The 18,875-nt window shown below is 37.5% G+C and overlaps 1 protein-coding gene and 1 pseudogene across 1 annotated transcript in view; both read left to right on the forward strand.

The window, feature by feature from the left end:
* The window catches only part of LOC104120805 (UDP-galactose transporter 1-like), a 51,144-nt pseudogene that overhangs the window by 2,376 nt on the left and 29,893 nt on the right, over positions 1 to 18,875 (forward strand).
* The window catches only part of LOC104120800 (gamma-glutamylcyclotransferase 2-3), a 200,653-nt gene continuing 182,203 nt past the window's right edge, over positions 426 to 18,875 (forward strand). The window contains exon 1 of the mRNA XM_070199850.1: positions 426 to 434. The gene's annotated coding sequence lies outside the window, so the exon portion shown is untranslated. The remainder of the gene's footprint in view (positions 435 to 18,875) is intronic.

Consider the following 18,875-nt stretch of genomic DNA (forward strand, 5'->3'; position numbering starts at 1 on the left):
TTACATTGCTTAGACGATGGTTAGATCCACAAGCTTTTTGCCTATTCTCGGTACATGTGTACATAGGATTGAGGAAGGTGTTCATAACACGCAGCGGAAGATAATAATAATCCTATATAGATCTTTTCATGTTTAAAATTGATTTTGCATGTCAAAGATCGGATCTAAAACGTACCTGGTGAAGAGTCTCGTTTCAAAATTTTTCGATAGTGCGAAGGCTCTATGTGTATCCACACCGCGACCAATCTTTGCTATCAACTCTTTGATAAATGAAAATCGCGAACAAATTGAATAAAAAATACCGGGCTGAATTTTATCAAAATTTCAGCTTTAACGTAACAGTACAAGGAAACTAATTTTCCTTCTCAAAGTATGCTCTCTTTTATTTGTGTAGCTCTGCCAAACCTTTTTTACTCATCTTCGTTTTTCATCTCGTGATTTATATATATACATGTAATGACCCGGCCGGTCGTTTTGAATATTACATCCCCGTTTCCCCATTTACTGTTCAATTCGTATTTTACAGTTGTTATATGATTTACCGGGGTAATTGGTTCGGGTCCGGTGAGGTTTTGGAATGAATTGGAACATTTAGTTCCAAAGTTTAAAGCTTAGGTGAAAATAGTTGACCGGATATTGACTTATGTATAAACGACCCCGGAATAGAGTTTTGATGATTTCAATAGCTCTGTATGATGATTTTGGACTTAGGAGCGTGTCCGAAAAATTATTTGGAAGCCCGTAATTAAATTAGGTTTGAAATGGCGAAATAGAAAGTTTAAGTCTGGAAGTTTGACCGGGGAGTTGACTCTTTGATATTGGGGTCGAAATCCAGTTCTAAAAATTTTCATAGGTGCGTTATCTCATTTATGACTTGTGTGAAAAATTTGAGGTCAATCAGACTTGATTTGATAGGTTTCGGCATCGAATGTAGAAGTTGGTTTCAGAGCCTAGGTTACATAGGTCTCACGAGTCATGAGCAAGTTTAGTAAAGTCTTGCGGATCGATACGGAGATGTCGGTACTTTTCTTCGAGAGGCTGCCAAACCCTTAGGAAAATTTCACTTTCTTGTATTCTGCCGTGCGAGATTGTTGATTCCGGAAAATAAATTTCTGTTATTCTATTCTCTCACAGATAGTGAGGACACGTACTATCGAGACCAGCCAGTTACTCTAGTAGAACTGGTAGAACTACCAGTTGCTCCAGCTCAAGAGCAGATTCTAGATATAGTTGAGCCGGCGGGGCAGGCTTAGGCACCAGCTGTGCCTATTGTGATTCTAGGCCTTCAGGAGGCTGTAGCACAAATATTGTCTATTTGCACTGGCCTTGCTCAGGTGGTTTCGGCTCAGGCCGCACCAGCCACTTCTCAGGCCAAGGGAGGTACTTATACCCCTATTGCCCATACTCCAGAGCAAGTAGTGTAGGGACTTCAGATACCGGGGGCACTACCAGTCCAGCCGGTTGCAGCTGCTCAGGCCAGTGGGTCATATTATGAATGACAAGGAGCAGAAGAGATTAGAGAGGTTTAGGACACTTCATCCTCCAACTTTCAGTGGAACTGAGTCAGATGATGCTTAGGATTTCTTGGACAAATGCCAGTGGATGCTTCATACAACGGGTATTCTGTAGACCAGTGGGGCCTCATTTGCTACTTTTCAGCTGACCGTGGCAGCCTTCAGATGGTGGGAGACTTATGAGAGGAGCAGAGCAGTTGGTGCAGCACCACTATCATAGCATGAGTTCTCCGTATTATTTCTGGAGAAGTTTGTGCCACAGACTCGCAGAGAGGAACTGCGTAGGCAGTTCGAGTATTTACGTTAGGAGGACTTGTACGTGACTCAGTATGAGATGCAGTTTTCAAAATTGGCTCGTCATGTAGTTTGGTTGGTCCCCACTAAGAGGGAGAAGATCATGAGGTTTATTAATGGCCTCAACTATCAGTTCTGTTTTGTTATGACTCTAGGGAATGTAGCAGGTGCTAAATTCGATGGGGTGGTTGACAGTGCTCGACGGTTAGAGATGGTCCGTACTCAGGAGCATGAGGAGAGGGAGGCCAAGAGGTCTCGTGGTCCGGGTAATTCTAGTGGTGTTCCTTCTGGGGGACAGTCCTATCATAGCAGGGGTTGACCTTATAGGCCCGCTCAGATGGCTCGTCCAGCTCATCGTGGCACATCAGCTAGCCATTCATACGGTGCCCGGCCGAGTCAGTCTTCTTTTAGTGCACTTCCAGCTCAGAGTTCATCTCGTGCACCATCAGTTCAAGGTTCATCTGTACCAGGTGCTTCTGGTAGTTATTTTGGTCCTCGGGATCCACCTCAGTACTTGCCGACATTTTCAGAGAGGGTTCTTGTGAGTGTGGAGATTTGGGCCACATAAAAAGAAATTGTCCCCGCCTATCGGGAGGTCCAGTTCAGCAGAGGAGTCAGGCTGCGACTTCCGCACCACTTATTTTACCACCCGCCCAGCCAGCACGGGGTGGGGCACAGACAGTTAGAGGTCGCTCAAGAGGGGGAGGCCGATCAGGTGGCGGTCAGGCCTGATTCTATGCTATTTCTTCTAGGCCAGATGTCGTTGCTTCAGATATAGTGATCACAAGTATGGTCTCAGTGTGCCACAGGGAAGCTTCTATATTATTTGACCCTGGCTCCACATATTCGTATGCTTCATCATATTTTGTACGTTATCTGGATATGCCCCGTGAGTCCTTAGTTTTACATGTTCATGTATCTACGCCGGTGGGCGATACTATTATTGTGGACCGTGTGTATCGATCGTGTGTGGTAACTATTGGGTAGACTGGAGACTAGAGTTGATCTCTTATTAATTATTATGGTTGATTTTGATGTAATCTTGGGTATGGATTAGTTGTCTCCATGTCATGCTATTCAAGACTGTCATGCAAAAACCGTAACGTTGGCAATACCAGGATTGCCAAGGGTCGAGTGGAGAGGTTCTCTAGATTATGTTCCCAGCATGATAATTTCTTACTTAAAGGCTCAAGGGATGGTTGGGAAGGGGTGTTTGTCATATTTGGCCTTTGTGAGAGATGTTGATACAAACACTCCTACTATTGATTCTGTACCGGTAGTGCGAGACTTTTCAAATGTATTTCCTATAGACCTGCGGGGTATGCCACCCGACAGGGATATTGTTTTTGGTATTGACTTGTTGCCGGGCACTTAGCCCATTTCTATTCCTCCGTATCGTATGGCACCAGCTGAATTGAAAGAATTGAAAGAGCAACTTCAGGAACATCTTGATAAGGGGGTTACTAGGCCTAGTGTGTCGCCTTGGGGTGCACCGGTTCTATTTGTAAAAAAGAAAGTGTACTATGCGGATGTGCATCGACTACAGCCAGTTGAACAAAGTTACAATCAAGAACAAGTATCCTTTGCCTCGTATTGATGATTTATTTGACCAGCTTCAGGGAGAGAAGGTGTTCTCCAAAATTGATTTGAGATTTGGGTATCACCAGTTGAAAATTCGGGATTCGAATATTTTAAAGACGACATTCCGGACCTGTTATGGTCACTATGAATTTCTCGTGATGTCATTTAGGATGACCAACGCCCAGCAGCGTTTATGCACTTGATGAATAGTGTATTCCAGCCGTATCTTCATTTTTTTGTCATAGTATTTATTCATGATATTCTGGTGTACTCGCGTAGCCAGGAGAAACATGCACACCTTTTGAGTATTGTATTACAGAGGCTGAGGGAGGAGAGACTTTATGCCAAGTTCTCCAAGTGTGAGTTTTGGCTTAGTTCGATGGCATTCTTGGGACACATAGTGTCCATTGAAGGAATTAAGGTGGATCCGAAGAAGATAAAGGCAGTTCAGAGTTGGTCCAAGCCATCTTCAGCTACTGAGATTCGGAGTTTTCTAGGCTTGGCTGGTTATTATCGGCGCTTTGTAGAAGGCTTCTCATCTATTGTGGCGCCTGACTAAATTGACCCAGAAAGGTGCTCAATTCAGGTGGTCGGATGAGTGTGAAGAGAGCTTTCAGAAGCTCAAGATTGCCTTGACCACAACTCCAGTTCTAGTTTTGCCTTCAGCTTCAAGCTCTTATACATTATGATGCTTCTTGGATGGGTATTGGGTGTGTCTTAATGCAGGATGGTAGAGTGATTGCTTATGCTTCGCGCCAGTTGAAGTCACATGAAAAGAACTACCATGTTCATGATTTAGAATTAGCAGCCATTGTTTATGAATTGAAAATTTGGAGGCACTATCTCTATGGTGTGTCTTGTGAGGTATTTAAAGATCATCGGAGCCTTCAACACTTATTCAAACAGAAGGATCTAACTTTGTGGCAGCGGAGATGGTTGGAGCTGCTAAAGGATTATGATATTAATATTCTGTATCATCCCGAAAAGGCCAATATGGTGGCCGATGCCTTTAGTAGAAAGGCGGTGAGTATGGGAAGCCTTGCATTCATTCCTGTTGGTGAGAGGCCTCTTGCAGTTGATGTTCAGGCCTTGGCCAACCAGTTCGTGAGATTAGATATTTCGGAGCCCAGTAGGGTTCTAGCTTGTGTGGTTTCTCGGTCTTCCTTCTATGACCGTATTAGAGAGCGTCAGTATGATGATCCCCATTTGCTTGTCCTGAAGGACACACTTCAGCACGGTGATGCCAAAGATGTTACTATTGGAGATGATGGGATGTTGAGGAAGCAAGGTCGGATTTGTGTGCCAAATATAGATGGGCTGCATGAATTGATTCTTGAAGAAGCCCATAGTTCGCGGTATTCCATTCATCCGGGTGCCACTTAGATGTACCACGATTTGAGGCAACACTATTGGTGGAGAAAAATGAAGAAAGATATAGTTGGGTATGTAGCTCAGTGTTTAAATTGTCAATAGGTGAAGTACGAACATCAAAGTCTCATGTTTTGGATTTCAGTACAGTGCAGTTAGATGGTAATTTGACTTATGATGTAGAGCCGGTGGCCATTTTGGACCGGCAGGTTCGAAAGTTGAGATTAAAGAACATAACTTCAATGAAAGTGTAGTGGAGAAGCCAGCCAGTCGGAGAAGCTACTTGGGAGACTGAGCGGGAAATGCGGAGCAAACCTATTTAAGGCTCCAGGTATGATTCTAAACCCGTTCGAGGACAAACGTTTGTTTAAGAAGGGGGAGAATGTAATGACCCGGCCAGTCATTTTGAATATTATAGCCCCGTTCTCCCATTTATTGCTCAATTCATATTTTACAGTTGTTATGTGATTTGCCGAGGTAATTGGTTCGGGTCCGGTGAGGTTTTGGAATGAATTGGAGAACTTAGTTCCAAAGTTTAAAGCTTAAGTGAAAATACTTGACTGGATATTAACTTATGTGTAAACAACCCTAGAAATTTGATGATTCCAATAGCTCCGTATGGTGATTTTGGACTTAGGAGCGTGTCCGAAAAATTATTTGGAAGGAAGTTTAAGTTTGAAAGTTTGACCGGGGAGTTGACTTTTTGATATCAGGGTCAAAATTCAGTTCTGAAAATTTTCATAGGTCCATTATTTCATTTATGACTTGTGTGCACAATTTGAGTTCGATCGGACTTGATTTGATAAGTTTCGGCATCGAATATAGAAGTTGGAATTTCTTAGTTTTATTAAGCTTGAATTGGGAAATGATTCGTGTTTTTAGCATTGTTTGATATGATTTGAGGCTTCGAATAAGTTCGTATGATGTTTTGGGACTTATTGGTATATTTGTTTGAGTTCTCGGGGGCTTCGGGTGAGTTTCAGATGGTTAACGGATCAAATTTGGACTTAGAACAATTGAAATTTGTTGTTGCCTAATGATGCAATTGCACCTTCAGAAATTGGCTCGCAGGTGCGAGCATTCCATCACAGAAGCGACCAGGCGTGGGTTGAGGCAGAGGTCGCAGAAGCGAGCAGATGGTCCGCAGAAGCAGAGTTGCATCTGCAACTGTACGACCGCAGAAGCGCAGAGGCCGCAGAAGCGGCTTGCTCCTCGCAGAAGCGGGAAGACGACTGCAGAAGCGAAGGGAGGCCAACCTTAGAAAAAATCACAAATGAGGTGGATTCTCCGCAAAAACGGAACCGCATATGCGGTTAAGTGTCCGCAGGTGCGTAACCTTTTGACAGATTACAAAGCAGAAGTGTTCCGACATTTTTGTCATTTTGGACATTTCCAACACGGGTTGAGGCGATTTTTGAGTGAGATTTCAGAGGAAAAAACTTGAGGTAAGTCACTTATGATAATTGTTAGTCAATAATATTGAATTATCATCGATTATTCCGACTAGATTATGTATTTTTGAGGTGTAATTCGAGGATTTGGGCCTAGAGATTTTAAAACAATAAATTAAGATTTGAAGGTCGAGTTGATGTCGGAATTTGATAAATTTGGTATGGTTGGACTCGTGGTTGAATGGGCGTTCATATTTTATAAATTTTGTCGGGTTCCGATACATGGGACCCACTGGCGATTTTTGAGTGGAATTTTAAATTTTGTTAGAAAATTAATATTTTCATATGGAATTAATTCCTATAATTTGTAATGACTGAATCGAATTAATTATGACTAGATTCGAGGCGTTCGGAGGTCGATTCACGAGGCAAAGGCATATTGGAATAGAGAATTACACAGTTGAAGTAAGTAACACTTCTAAACTTGGTTTTGAGGGTATAAATCCCCGAATTATGTATTATGTGAACTGTATGGAGGTGACGCACATTCTAGGTAACGGGCGTGTGGGTGTACACCATAGAAATTGAGACTTAAAATAAATTCTGTGGAGTTGTATAATTAGAGAATTATATCATTATCCACATATCCTCCACGCGTTAGAGGAAATCGAGTTGAGACTCATGTTAAAGATCATGTTTAGGCTATGTGCCGATATTTTGGGATCTGCATGATAGTTTTGCTGTTGAATTAATTGTTTAAATTTATAATTATGTATTCAGTCACATCTATCATTTGTATATCATATCTTAGTCTTTGTTGTCATTCATTGATACATCATATCATCATGTCGGGTTGATCTTTATATCATTGAGAGCCCGAGAGACTGGAGATTTTGAGTGATGATTATGGGATCAGGCTACACGCTGCAAGATATTTTATTTATTTATGCTTGGATCCTAATATTATAGCGCTTGGGCTGAAGGATCCCCTCAGGAGTCTGCACCCCCACAGTGAGTGCGGTTGATTTATATTGAGGGATGGATCTTCCCTGGGCATGGATCTTGCCCGAAGCATTTATATTGAGGGATGGATCTTCCTTGGACATGTCCGAATCATTTATATTTGGGGATGGATTTTCCCCTGGGCCGGATTGGCTTTATACAGTACTGAGTGACTGACTGTCAGTTGATGTGTGTGTATGTGTGTATATATATATATATATATATATATATATATATATATATATATATATATATATATATATATACAGGATGGATCTTCCCTGGGCTGGATTGGCCATATACAATACTGAGTGATTGAGTATTCTGAGAGTGTGAATACACGAGGTTTTCATTGTGGTACATCACATACAACATATATTTTTGGCATGTAGATATAGAGATCATATCATGCAGATTTTATCTATTTTTCCTGTACTGAGTTTAACTGTTGAACTGGAAAGCATGCCTATATTTCTGTACTGTTATTTCTATACTAGACTGTACATGTTGAGCTTGTCACTACTTTCATCCCAGAGGTTAGTCTTGTTACTTATTGAGTTAGTTGTACTCATACTACACTCTGCACCTCGTGTGCAGATCCAGGTACTTCCGGATATGGCAGTTACCAGATTTGAGGATTTATCTGTTGGAGACTATTAAGGTAGCTGCTTGGCGTCCGCAGACCTTGACTAACTTTCCTTTCAGTTATTGTAATGTTCTATATTTTCAGACAGTGTTCTTATCAGTCAGACTTTGTTATTATTTAGATGCTCATGTACTCAGTGACATCGGGTTTTGGGAGTATACTTATATCAGTATTTATGAGATTTTATAATTAAATTTAAATACGAAAAACGGCCAAAAATGCCCTTGAACTATTTGAAATAGCTCAAAAATGCCCTCTATTGGTTTTTGGTACCAAAAATATCTCTACCATCTATATTTTAGACCACAAATGCCCTTAAACCGTTAGTCTTGCCATTGAAGGTGACATGGCAGTCCAACTAGGTTAGATTTGCTTGCATGGCCATCCACCTAAGCAATCCAACATGGCAAAATTATTTTTTCGGAAAAATTATTTTTTAAAATACAAAATCAACACTTATTCCGAAAATATTAGAAAAAATTCCGGAAAAATTATTTTTCCGAAAGAATAATTTTTCAGAAAAAATATTTTTCCGAAATTTTTTTACTTTTTTCGGAATAAGTGTTGATTTTATATTTTAATAAAATTTTCCAAAATAAATAAATTTTACGGAAATTTTTTACTTTTTTCAGAATAAGTGTTGATTTTTGTATTTTAATAAAAATTTCCGAAAAAAATAATTTTTCCGAAATTTTTTTACTTTTTTCGGAATAAGTGTTGATTTTGTATTTTAATAAAAATTTCCGAAATAAATATTTTTTCTGAAAATTATTTACTTTTTTCGGAATAAGTGTTGATTTTGTATTTTAAAAAAAATTCGAAAAAATAATGTTTCCGAAAAAATAATTTTGCCGTGTTGGATTGCTTAGGTGGATGACCATGTAAGCAAATCTAACCCAGTTGGACTGTCATGTCACCTTCAATGGCAAGACTAATATTTTAAGGGCATTTGTGGTCCAAAATATAGAAGACAGAGATATTTTTGGTAACAAAAATAAATAGAGGATATTTTTTAGCTATTTCAAATAGTTCAAGGCTATTTTTGGCCCTTTTCCGAATTAAATATTATGTTTTCAAACTTAAGAGATTATTGTGATTTATTGAGGTTGTCGGCTTGTCTAGTATTGAGATAGGCGCCATCACGACATGCGAATTTTGGGTCGTGACAATACATATATGTATCACGTGAATAATAATTTTCCAATAGGTTAAGGAAAAGTAAGCATTGGTTTTTTCCTACTTAAAGTCCATTCCAACATTGGAATTATGGAACTTTTTTATTTGAAAAAATTTGAATGCCATTCCAAATGGGTATACGGCAGCCAGCTGACACGTCCAATTCACGTTAGTCCAATTTGGACTTTCACGTTAATTACTTAATCCAATTCAAAATTGGATTACAAGAATAAATTGATATTATATATACAACCTCTATATAAATCAATATTAATATATATCACATATATATTTTAATCAAGAGATACAATTCAATTTTCTATTCTAAATAGAAAGCTTCAATTTGTTCACAATATTAATTATATCCTCTTTGCTAACAAAGAATATAATAATATTTTATTTGGACTAATAAATTAATTTATTTGACTAATTAAATTCTTTAATTTAATTATCAAATAATAAAGTAATTAATCCTTTAGCAAATATCAAAACACTCGTTAGTGTGCGACCCCATAGGTTCAATACTAAGCCGGTAGTAAATAAATCACATCAATATACTAATCAAAGATGCCGTCTAGCAACACTCCTTAATGGCCGGATAGCATGAAGTATACAATTTACTCTCAAGAACCCGTAGAAGAATAATGCATTAATTCCTTCTGTCCTTATAGTTCTGGGTCACCCTAAGATATTGTTCAACTGTCAAATCCTAATAGGCGACCAACTATGTGTTTATGTCAAATATAATCGACCATTGACTGACCTAAGAAACTCTTTTCTTCTTTCATTCAATCGCCCTGGCCAAGGTCTTAATTTGGTCGGTTATAATTTATGACAACATGGAGCTTAAACTCATTACCAAGAATTGACAGATTTCATCTTGATCAATCACTAATTCTATAGGTATTTAATCGTACCCAATATCCTTTCAACTATCGCCCTAGGGACATAGGTGTCTAGTATCAAAGCACAATAAATAACTTGTCAATTACTATGATGATATCAGGTCAAAGGAAACTCTTACATCACATTCTTCAAGAGAATATCCTATTGACAGTTTATGATAATTCTTACCATTAGAAATTATCCAATGAACCGGTTCAATGATCATATCACTATATGCATCATCTATTTATGTGATTTAGTTAATAAGATCAAATAATCTTTATCCCATAAATACGATCACATAAATATTAATCTAACCAGATTAATAATATCCAAATTAATAATCCTATGATCAAGAACAAAATTTAGATTAAATTGTAAGAGACTTTACTCTCATTATCATGATCTCCATCATGATGACAAGTCTCAAAATTTAATGAAGGATCTTATTAAATTAATCAAAAAATTAATAATAACTATGATAAACCAATATCAAATGCCATATATTTTTATATCAAATAACATTCACAAAAATATGTTCAAATCATATATGAGATTGGATCTACGGCATATCTAATATATCCCTAACAATCTCCCACTTGCACTAGAGCCAATCGCTCTTGTACTTCATTCCTAATTTTCACTTGTGCTTGTCAAACTCTTTTGCTCCAAGAGCTTTAGTGAATGGGTCTGCAGTATTTTCCTTTCCATCAACCTTTTGAATCTCGACGTCTCCACATTCAATGATCTCTCTTATCAAGTGATACCTTCGCAGGACGTGTTTGGATTTTTGGTGTGATCTTGGTTCTTTTGCTTGAGCAATGACTCCAGTATTGTCACACAATAATGGAACTGCACCTTCTATTGAAGGAACCACACCAAGTTCAATTGAGAACTTTTTCATCCATACAACTTCCTTAGCAGCTTCACTAGCTGTTATATATTCTGCTTCAGTCACTGAATCAACTACTGTAGCTTGTTTGGAACTTTTCCAACTCATTGCACCACCATTTAAGGTGAATACATAACCAGAAATAGATTTGCTATCATCTCTATCTGAAGAGAAGCTTGCATCAGTATAACCTTCAAGTTTTAACTCAGAATCTCCATAAATGAGGAATTGGTCTTTAGTCCTTCTTAAGTACTTAAGAATGGTCTTTACCACCTTCCAATGTTCCTCACCAGGATTTGCCTGATATCGGCTAGTTATTCCTAGTGCATAAGCCACATCAGGACGTGTACATGTCGTGGTATACATGATAGCTCCCACTGCACTAGCGTATGGGATCCTACTTATGTGTTCTCTCTCTTCAAGTGTTTTAGGACAATCCTCCCTACTAAGAGTAATTCCAGTGCCTATCAGTAGATAGCCTCTTTTGGAATTATTCATGTTATACCTCTTTAAGATGCTATCAATGTACAAGGACTGGGAAAGCCCAAGCAGCTCCCTAGATCTATCTCTATAGATCTTTATTCCAAATATATAAGCTGTTTCTCCCAAGTTTTTCATGGAGAACAGTTCAGATAGACAAATCTTGGTACTTTACAATACTGGTACATCATTTCCGATGAGCAATATATCATCAACATAAAGTATTAAGAATATAATTGTGCTCCCATTAACCTTTTTTTACGCACAAGGCTCTTCTTCGCATCTAACAAAATTAAAATTTTCAATTGTATCGTTAAAGTGAATATTCCAACTTCGAGAAGCTTGCTTTAGTCCATAAATGGATCTATGTAGCTTGCAAATTTTATTATGATCAGGCGGAGATGTGAAACCTTCAGGTTGTGTCATGTGCACATCCTCTTCTAGCTCACCACTAAAAAACTATTTTCACATCCATTTGCCATATTTAATAATCGTAGTATGATGCTATATCAAGCAAAATCCGAATTGATTTGAGCATTGACATGGGAGAGAAAGTCTCATCATAGTCGACTTTTTCTTTCTGACGATATCCCTTGGCAACAAGACAGGCTTTGTAGGTATCCACTTTTCCGTCTACTCCAATCTTTTTCTTAAAAACCCATTTACAACCTATAGGTTTTATATCCTTTGAAGATTCAACTAAAGTCCATACTTTATTTTCCTTCATGGATTTCATTTCGGATTCCATGGCCTTTTGCCATCTCTCATAGTCAGAACTTTGTATAGCCTCTTCATAGGTCTTAGGGTCATCATCATTATGATCAACCTTCTAAGAGGTTCTTATGCAACTTGCACCTTGTGTTTGATTTGGTTGTTCTTCAATTTGGTTTGGAACTGGTTCATTAACCTATTCTTGAACTACATTTAGTTCTTGAACTTCAACCATTGAAGATGGCAACTTCCTTGTCAACTTCAAAACATCCAATAAAGGTTATTCAACTTGTGTCTTATGATCTTGATCTTGTGTTGATTCATTGGTTTCTTGAATTTCATCAAGTTCTATTTCTCTACTATAATTTCCTTATAAAAGAAATTTCCTTTACAAAAAGGTTGCTCCTCTAGCCATAGAAGGGTGATAGAAATAATATCCCATTATTTCTTTGGGATACCCAATGAACCTACACTTATCAGTCAAGTTTATCAGATTGCAGTCTCTTAACATAAGCTGGACAACTCCAAACTTTAATATGCTTAAGGTTAGGCTTACGTCCTTTCCATATCTCATATAGTGTTGTAGAGACTGACTTAGTGGGAACTTTATTAAGTAAGTATGTTGCTGCTTTCAAAGAATATCCCCATAAATATATTGGAAGATCAGTGAACCAAATCATAGATCTCACCATATCTAATAAGGTTTGATTTCTCCTTTCAGACACACCATTATGTTGTGGTATTCCTGGAGGTATCCACTGTGAGAGAATTTCATTCTATTTGAGATACCTCGTAAAATCTTCACTAAGATATTCTTCACCTCTATCAGACCTTAGTACCTTGATACTTTTACCTGTCTGTTTCTCAACTTCACTACGGAACCTTTTGAATATTTCAACAGATTCAGATTTGTGTTTCATAAGATACACAAATCCATATCTTGACATATCATCAGTGAAAGTGATGAAGTAAGAATATCCACCTCTAGCTTGAATTTTCATGGGCCCACAAACATCTGTATGAATTAGTCCCAATAATTTAGTAGCTCTTTCTCCACTTCCAATAAATAGAGAATTTGTCATTTTTACTTTGAGAGAAGATTCACAAGTTAGATATGATTCAAAATCATACCTGTCAAGGTACCCTTCCTTGTACAACTTGTTAATTCTTTTCTCTCCAATATGACCAAGCCTACAATGCCAAAGGTATGAATGATTTAGTTGATCATCTCTTTTCCTTTTAAGACTTGAAACATGCATAATTGAATTAGAATTAACATTAGGTAAGACATAAATATCATGTTGGAGATAGTTATTCACCAATAATCTATCACCATAATAAATAGAGCAAATACCATTGCTTATAATAATGCGAAAACCACGTTTGTCTAACATAGAAGCTGAAATTATATTCGAAACAAATTTAGGAACATAATAACAATCATCCAACATAAGTACTTTTCCCGTAGGCATTATTAAAGAAATTGATCCTATAGCTACGGCCGCAACTTTTGCACCATTTCCAACTTATAGATTAATTTCTCCTTTCTTCAAACTTCTACTTATTTGGAACCCCTGCAATATATTGCAAATGTTATAACCATTGTCAGTATATAATACCCACAATAAAGTATCAGTAGTAGTTAAAGAAACTTTAAAAATATTTTTCATTTGAGTCTTACCTTGTTTCTTGTCATTTAGAGTTGCAAGGTACTCTTTGCAGTTTCTCTTCCAATGCCCTATCTTCTTATAATGAAAACATTCAGCATCAGATTGGTCAGCTTTGCCTCCTTTGCCTTTGGGTTTGGTCACACCACCCTTAGGCGCAGTAAGCTTCTTCTTGGGTTTATTTCTACCCTTACCCTTCTTCTTAGAAGAGTTTCCAACCAACATGATAATTCCTTTCTTCTTCTCAGATGCAAGTTGATTATCATAATCAATCAGCATGTTAAGCATCTCATGAAGATCACAATCCATTTTATGCATATTGAAATTAATAACAAATTATGAAAAGGATTCAGAGAGTGACTGCAAGATAAAATCTTGAGAAAGCTCTTTACCCAGTTTGCACCCCAACTTCTCAAGTTCTTCAATAAGATCAATCATATGATTGACATAGGATCTAACTGGAGATTTTTCAGTCAATCTGGATCCAAATAAAGTCTTAAATAACTGATATCTAGCTGTCCTGCTTTGTGTACCAAACATCTTCTTAAGATGTTCAATGATTGCAGTTGGATCCATATCCTGATGTTTCCTCTGGAGCTCAGAACTCATAGAAGCGTGAATGATACATTTGGTAGTAAGATATTCTTCCAAGTATTTCTAATAAATCTTGGTGGCATCATCATCATCCTCATCTGGGACTTCCTTGACAGGTTTATCTATCACATCAATAAGCTTTTCATGCATGAGATCAATTCTCAAATTTCTATACCAATCATCAAAGTTTTGTCCTACCAACTTGTTGATCTCACGTATTCCACGCAGTGATATAACAAACATATTGAGAAATCTGAAATTAGAAAAGAAAAGACAATATTATAAGAACATATTTAAACATATCATAAAGACATGAACTTTTATCTAAATGATATTTTCACAAATTATTTTAAACTAGTTACCCTCATTAGAGTTTAGGAATTCTTTTATTTCAGTTAGTGGAGTAAAGGAATCCTTCAACAATATATATAAGCCCCTTGGAAGTCAAGTCGTTTCTCACATATATTTTAAAGGTAGGTACTTTTACTAATTGTATCCCTATACAATTTCCTTAAATAGCTCTATGTCAAATAGTCCCCTGATAGTCAGGTCGATCCTATTGGCGTAGTTGAGTTCAACCATCATGATAGCAAAGAACTTATTAAATTTTATACTCCCCGGATAGTCCAGGCGTCTAGTGTAAAATTAAATAATTCTTCCAATCCATGAATCTAATGCAATAAATAATTTAAACATATTCTCGAACTATAAGTCTCCTGGTTATGAGGCCATTCCTTATAAACAAGAAATAAATAAAATTATTTATTTTGATGGATAGCTTTATAATAAAATATCTTATATTTAACTAGTAAGAACTCAAATTTTAGCAAGAGGGAATTGTTACTAAAATAACTTTTAATAACATGATGATCTAATCTTTTATAGAACATGAATTTTGTTCAAGTTGTCTACATGCTTTGTCCTAAATTAATTTACATCATATGTAATAATAATTCAAAATCATATAACGAACAAGCACGTGACATAAAAACGAAATTCAACATACTTCTACCATATTTATCTTATATATCACATAAAATAATTCATGCCAGAACATTATTATTAATTAATATCTCATAAACTAATAACAATTAAAATAATTGTATAATTGAATAACCTATTATAGATTACCGGCATATCTTATACAAAATTTTAAATTCAAGTTACGAACAATCTCAGCAGTTTAACTTATATGAATACATATTTTATTCACAATAAAATAGTATCAATCCTTATGCATTCAAACAATTTGACTATTGCACAAGACACAAGGATAATGGTTTGAACTCTTCAAATAAAATCTTAAAATATTTCATAAATAAATTTTAGACACGAGAAATCATGGCTCTGATACCACTGTAGGATTGAGGGAGGTGTTCATAACACGCATCGGAAGACAATAACAATCCTAGATAGATCTTTTCGTGTTTAAAATTTATTTTGCATGTCAAAGATCGGATCTAAGACATACCTGGTGAAGAGAGTCTCGCTTGAAAATTCTTCGATAGTGCGAAGATTCTATGCGTATCCACACCGAGACCAATCTTTTCTATCAACTCTTTGATGAATGAAAATCGTGAAAGAATTGAATAAAAAATAACGGGGTGAATTTTATCAAAATTTCAGCTTTAACGTAACAGTACAAGGAAACTAATTTTCCTTCTCAAAGTATGCTCTCTTTTATTTGTGTAGCTCTGCCAAACCTTTTTGTACTCATCTTCGTTTTTCATTGTGATTTATATATATGCACATATATGTATCACGTGAATAATACTTTTCCACTAGGTTAAGGAAAAGTCAAAAGCGTTGGTTTTTTCCTTCTTAAAGTCCATTCCAACATTAGAATTATGGAACCTTTTTATTTGAAAACATTTGAATCCCATTCCAAATGGGTATATGTCACGACCCAATTTTCCCCTCCGTGGGAAGTCGTGACGGCACCTAGTCTCTACAACTAGGTAAACCTAATATTTTGCGGAATATTGAAATAAAAATATAAATTTAACCAATTATTCAAAAATACACAACAAATCTCAAAACCCGGAACATCGTGAATCACAAACTACAGAAGGAAAAATCTAGTGTCTCTATACATCAGAATCTAACACGGAAAAATACAGAAGATAATGGACATGAGAAAGAGTAGAAGGGGACTTCGAGGACTGCGGACGCAGCAGATATACCTTGAAGTCTCCAAAGCTGTCCCGGCTCACTGATAGTACGGTTGATAAGGTGCACCTGGATCTGCACACGAAAAATATATGCAGAGAGAAGCATGAGTACACCACAATCGGTACCCAGTAAGTGCCAAGCCCGACTTCGGTAGAGTAGTGACGAGGTCAGGTCAAGGCCCTACTGGTAAATATATAATAAAATAATATAGAGTATAATACCGCAATAAAATAAAGGCTGGAATTTAACAACAATGAAATAATAGAAGGTAACAGCTTAGTACACAGAAACACAACAAGGGATCTCCCGAGATACCGTCTCGTAGTCCCAAAAGTAAATGTGCAGGGGGATCTCCCGGAATACCGTTCAGTAGTACCAAAGTAAATGTACAGGGGGATCTCCCGGAATACCTCCCGGAATACCGTTCTGTAGTCCCAAAATAAATGTGCAGGGGGATCTCCCGTAATACCGTTCCGTAGTCCCAAAGTAAATATACAAGACATGGGGATCTCCCGAAATACCGTTCTGTAGTCTCAAAGTAAATATGCAGTACAGAGAGATCTCCCGGAATACCGTTCCGTAGTCCCAAAGTAAATATGCAGCGCGAATGATAGAAATACAACTACATTACGAAGTTCTTACAATTTAGACTAAGTACCAGTCAGGGAAGAAGCAGGAAATTCACTAAGCATGCTGCACATAATTCACATAAACAATTAAGATACGTAGACATGTTGTATTAGACTAAACATGATAGCTACACATATTGGAATAACTCAATTAAGAATGAGAATAGATTAGTACTCATTAAAATGGTATAACTCAAAATAACAGGAAAACATGTTGCTGCTAGGTAAGAAAATCGGGTTTTACCACAACTAGCCCATGTACGTACTCTTCACCTCACGTACACGGTGCTCACATAATACAATGGTTCCAAATCATAAGGGGATTTCCCCCACACAAAGTTAGGCAAGCCACTTACCTCGAACCAAGCTCAATCAATCGGTTACAATACCTTTCCCATGAATATTCGGCTCTGAATGGCCCAAATCTAGCCAAAAGCAATTACATATCATAAATACAACAATAATAGACTCATCTATTTAATGAAATCAACGCTTTAACAAAAATTCCGAAATTAACTCGAAAATTGCCCGTGGGCCCACATCTCGGAATCGGGTAAAAGTTACAAAATAGGAACGCCCATTCTACCATAAGTCTAACCATACCAAAATTACTAAATTCCGATACCAAATGGTCCTCCAAATCCACAAATCAAACTTCCAAATCCCTAGCCTCCAACTTCCAATTTCCACCTTAAATACACACTAACTAGGTGGAAAAATACATGGCAAGGCAAGATTATTGATCAAAAATAAGCACAAGGGACTTATCTCAAGAAATGCCTCAAAAATACTCTCAAAAATCGTCCTAAACCGAGTTTGCAAAGTCAAAAATGACAAAAATCACGAAGCCCTTTGATTTTAACCACTGCCCAGGTATTTTCGCACCTCCGGAACCTGGGCTCGCACCTACCAGCAGACGTGCGCAGGTTCGATTATAGCAGAACTAGCAAAAATACCAGATTTTCCTAAGTCCAATTTCATTCTGTTAAGCATCTGAAACACACTTGAGGCCCCCGGGACCTCAACCAAACCTACCAACAAATCCTATAACACCATACAAACATAGTCGAGCCTTCAAACCACATCGAACAACACTAAAAATCATGAATTAAGCACGGATTCAAGCCTAAGAACTTAGAATTTTCCAAATTCTACAAACGACGTCGAACCACATCAAATCTAGTCCGAATTACCTCAAATTCTACACACAGGTCACAAATGACACTACGAACCTACAACCACTTTCGGAAATCCATTCCGAACTCGATATCAAAATTTCCACTATCGGCCGAAATCGCCGAAAAATCTAACTTTCGCCAATTCAAGCCTAAATCTACTACATACCTCCAAAACACATTCCGGATGTGCTACTAAGCTCAAAATAACTCAACGGAGCTAACGGAGTTGACGGAATTCCATTCCGGATCCGTCTTCATACAGTTCCGACTACGGTCCAAATTCTAAGACTTAAGCTCTCATTTAGGGACTAAGTGTCCCAAAATACTCTGAAACTCAAAACCAATCATCCCGGCAAGTCACAATAGCAGAAATAGATATGGGGAAAGCAGTTAATAGGGGTTCGGGGCTCTAACTCTTAAAACGACCGGCCGGGTCGTTACATCTCCTCCCTCTTAAAACAATCATTCGTCTTCGAACGAGCATAGAGACATACCTAAAGTGGTGAAAAGATGAGGATAACGGCTGCGCATATCCTACTCGGTCTCCCAAGTCGCCTCCTTGACCGGCTATCCCCTCCAATGAACCTTCACGGAAGCAATGTTCTTTGATCTTAGCCTTCTGACCTGCCTGTCTAAAATAGCCACTGACTCATCAACATAGGATAGATCCTTGTCCAATTGAACTGAGCTGAAAT

Source organism: Nicotiana tomentosiformis, chromosome 4 (genome assembly GCF_000390325.3).
Source record: "Nicotiana tomentosiformis chromosome 4, ASM39032v3, whole genome shotgun sequence".
NCBI lineage: Eukaryota > Viridiplantae > Streptophyta > Magnoliopsida > Solanales > Solanaceae > Nicotiana > Nicotiana tomentosiformis.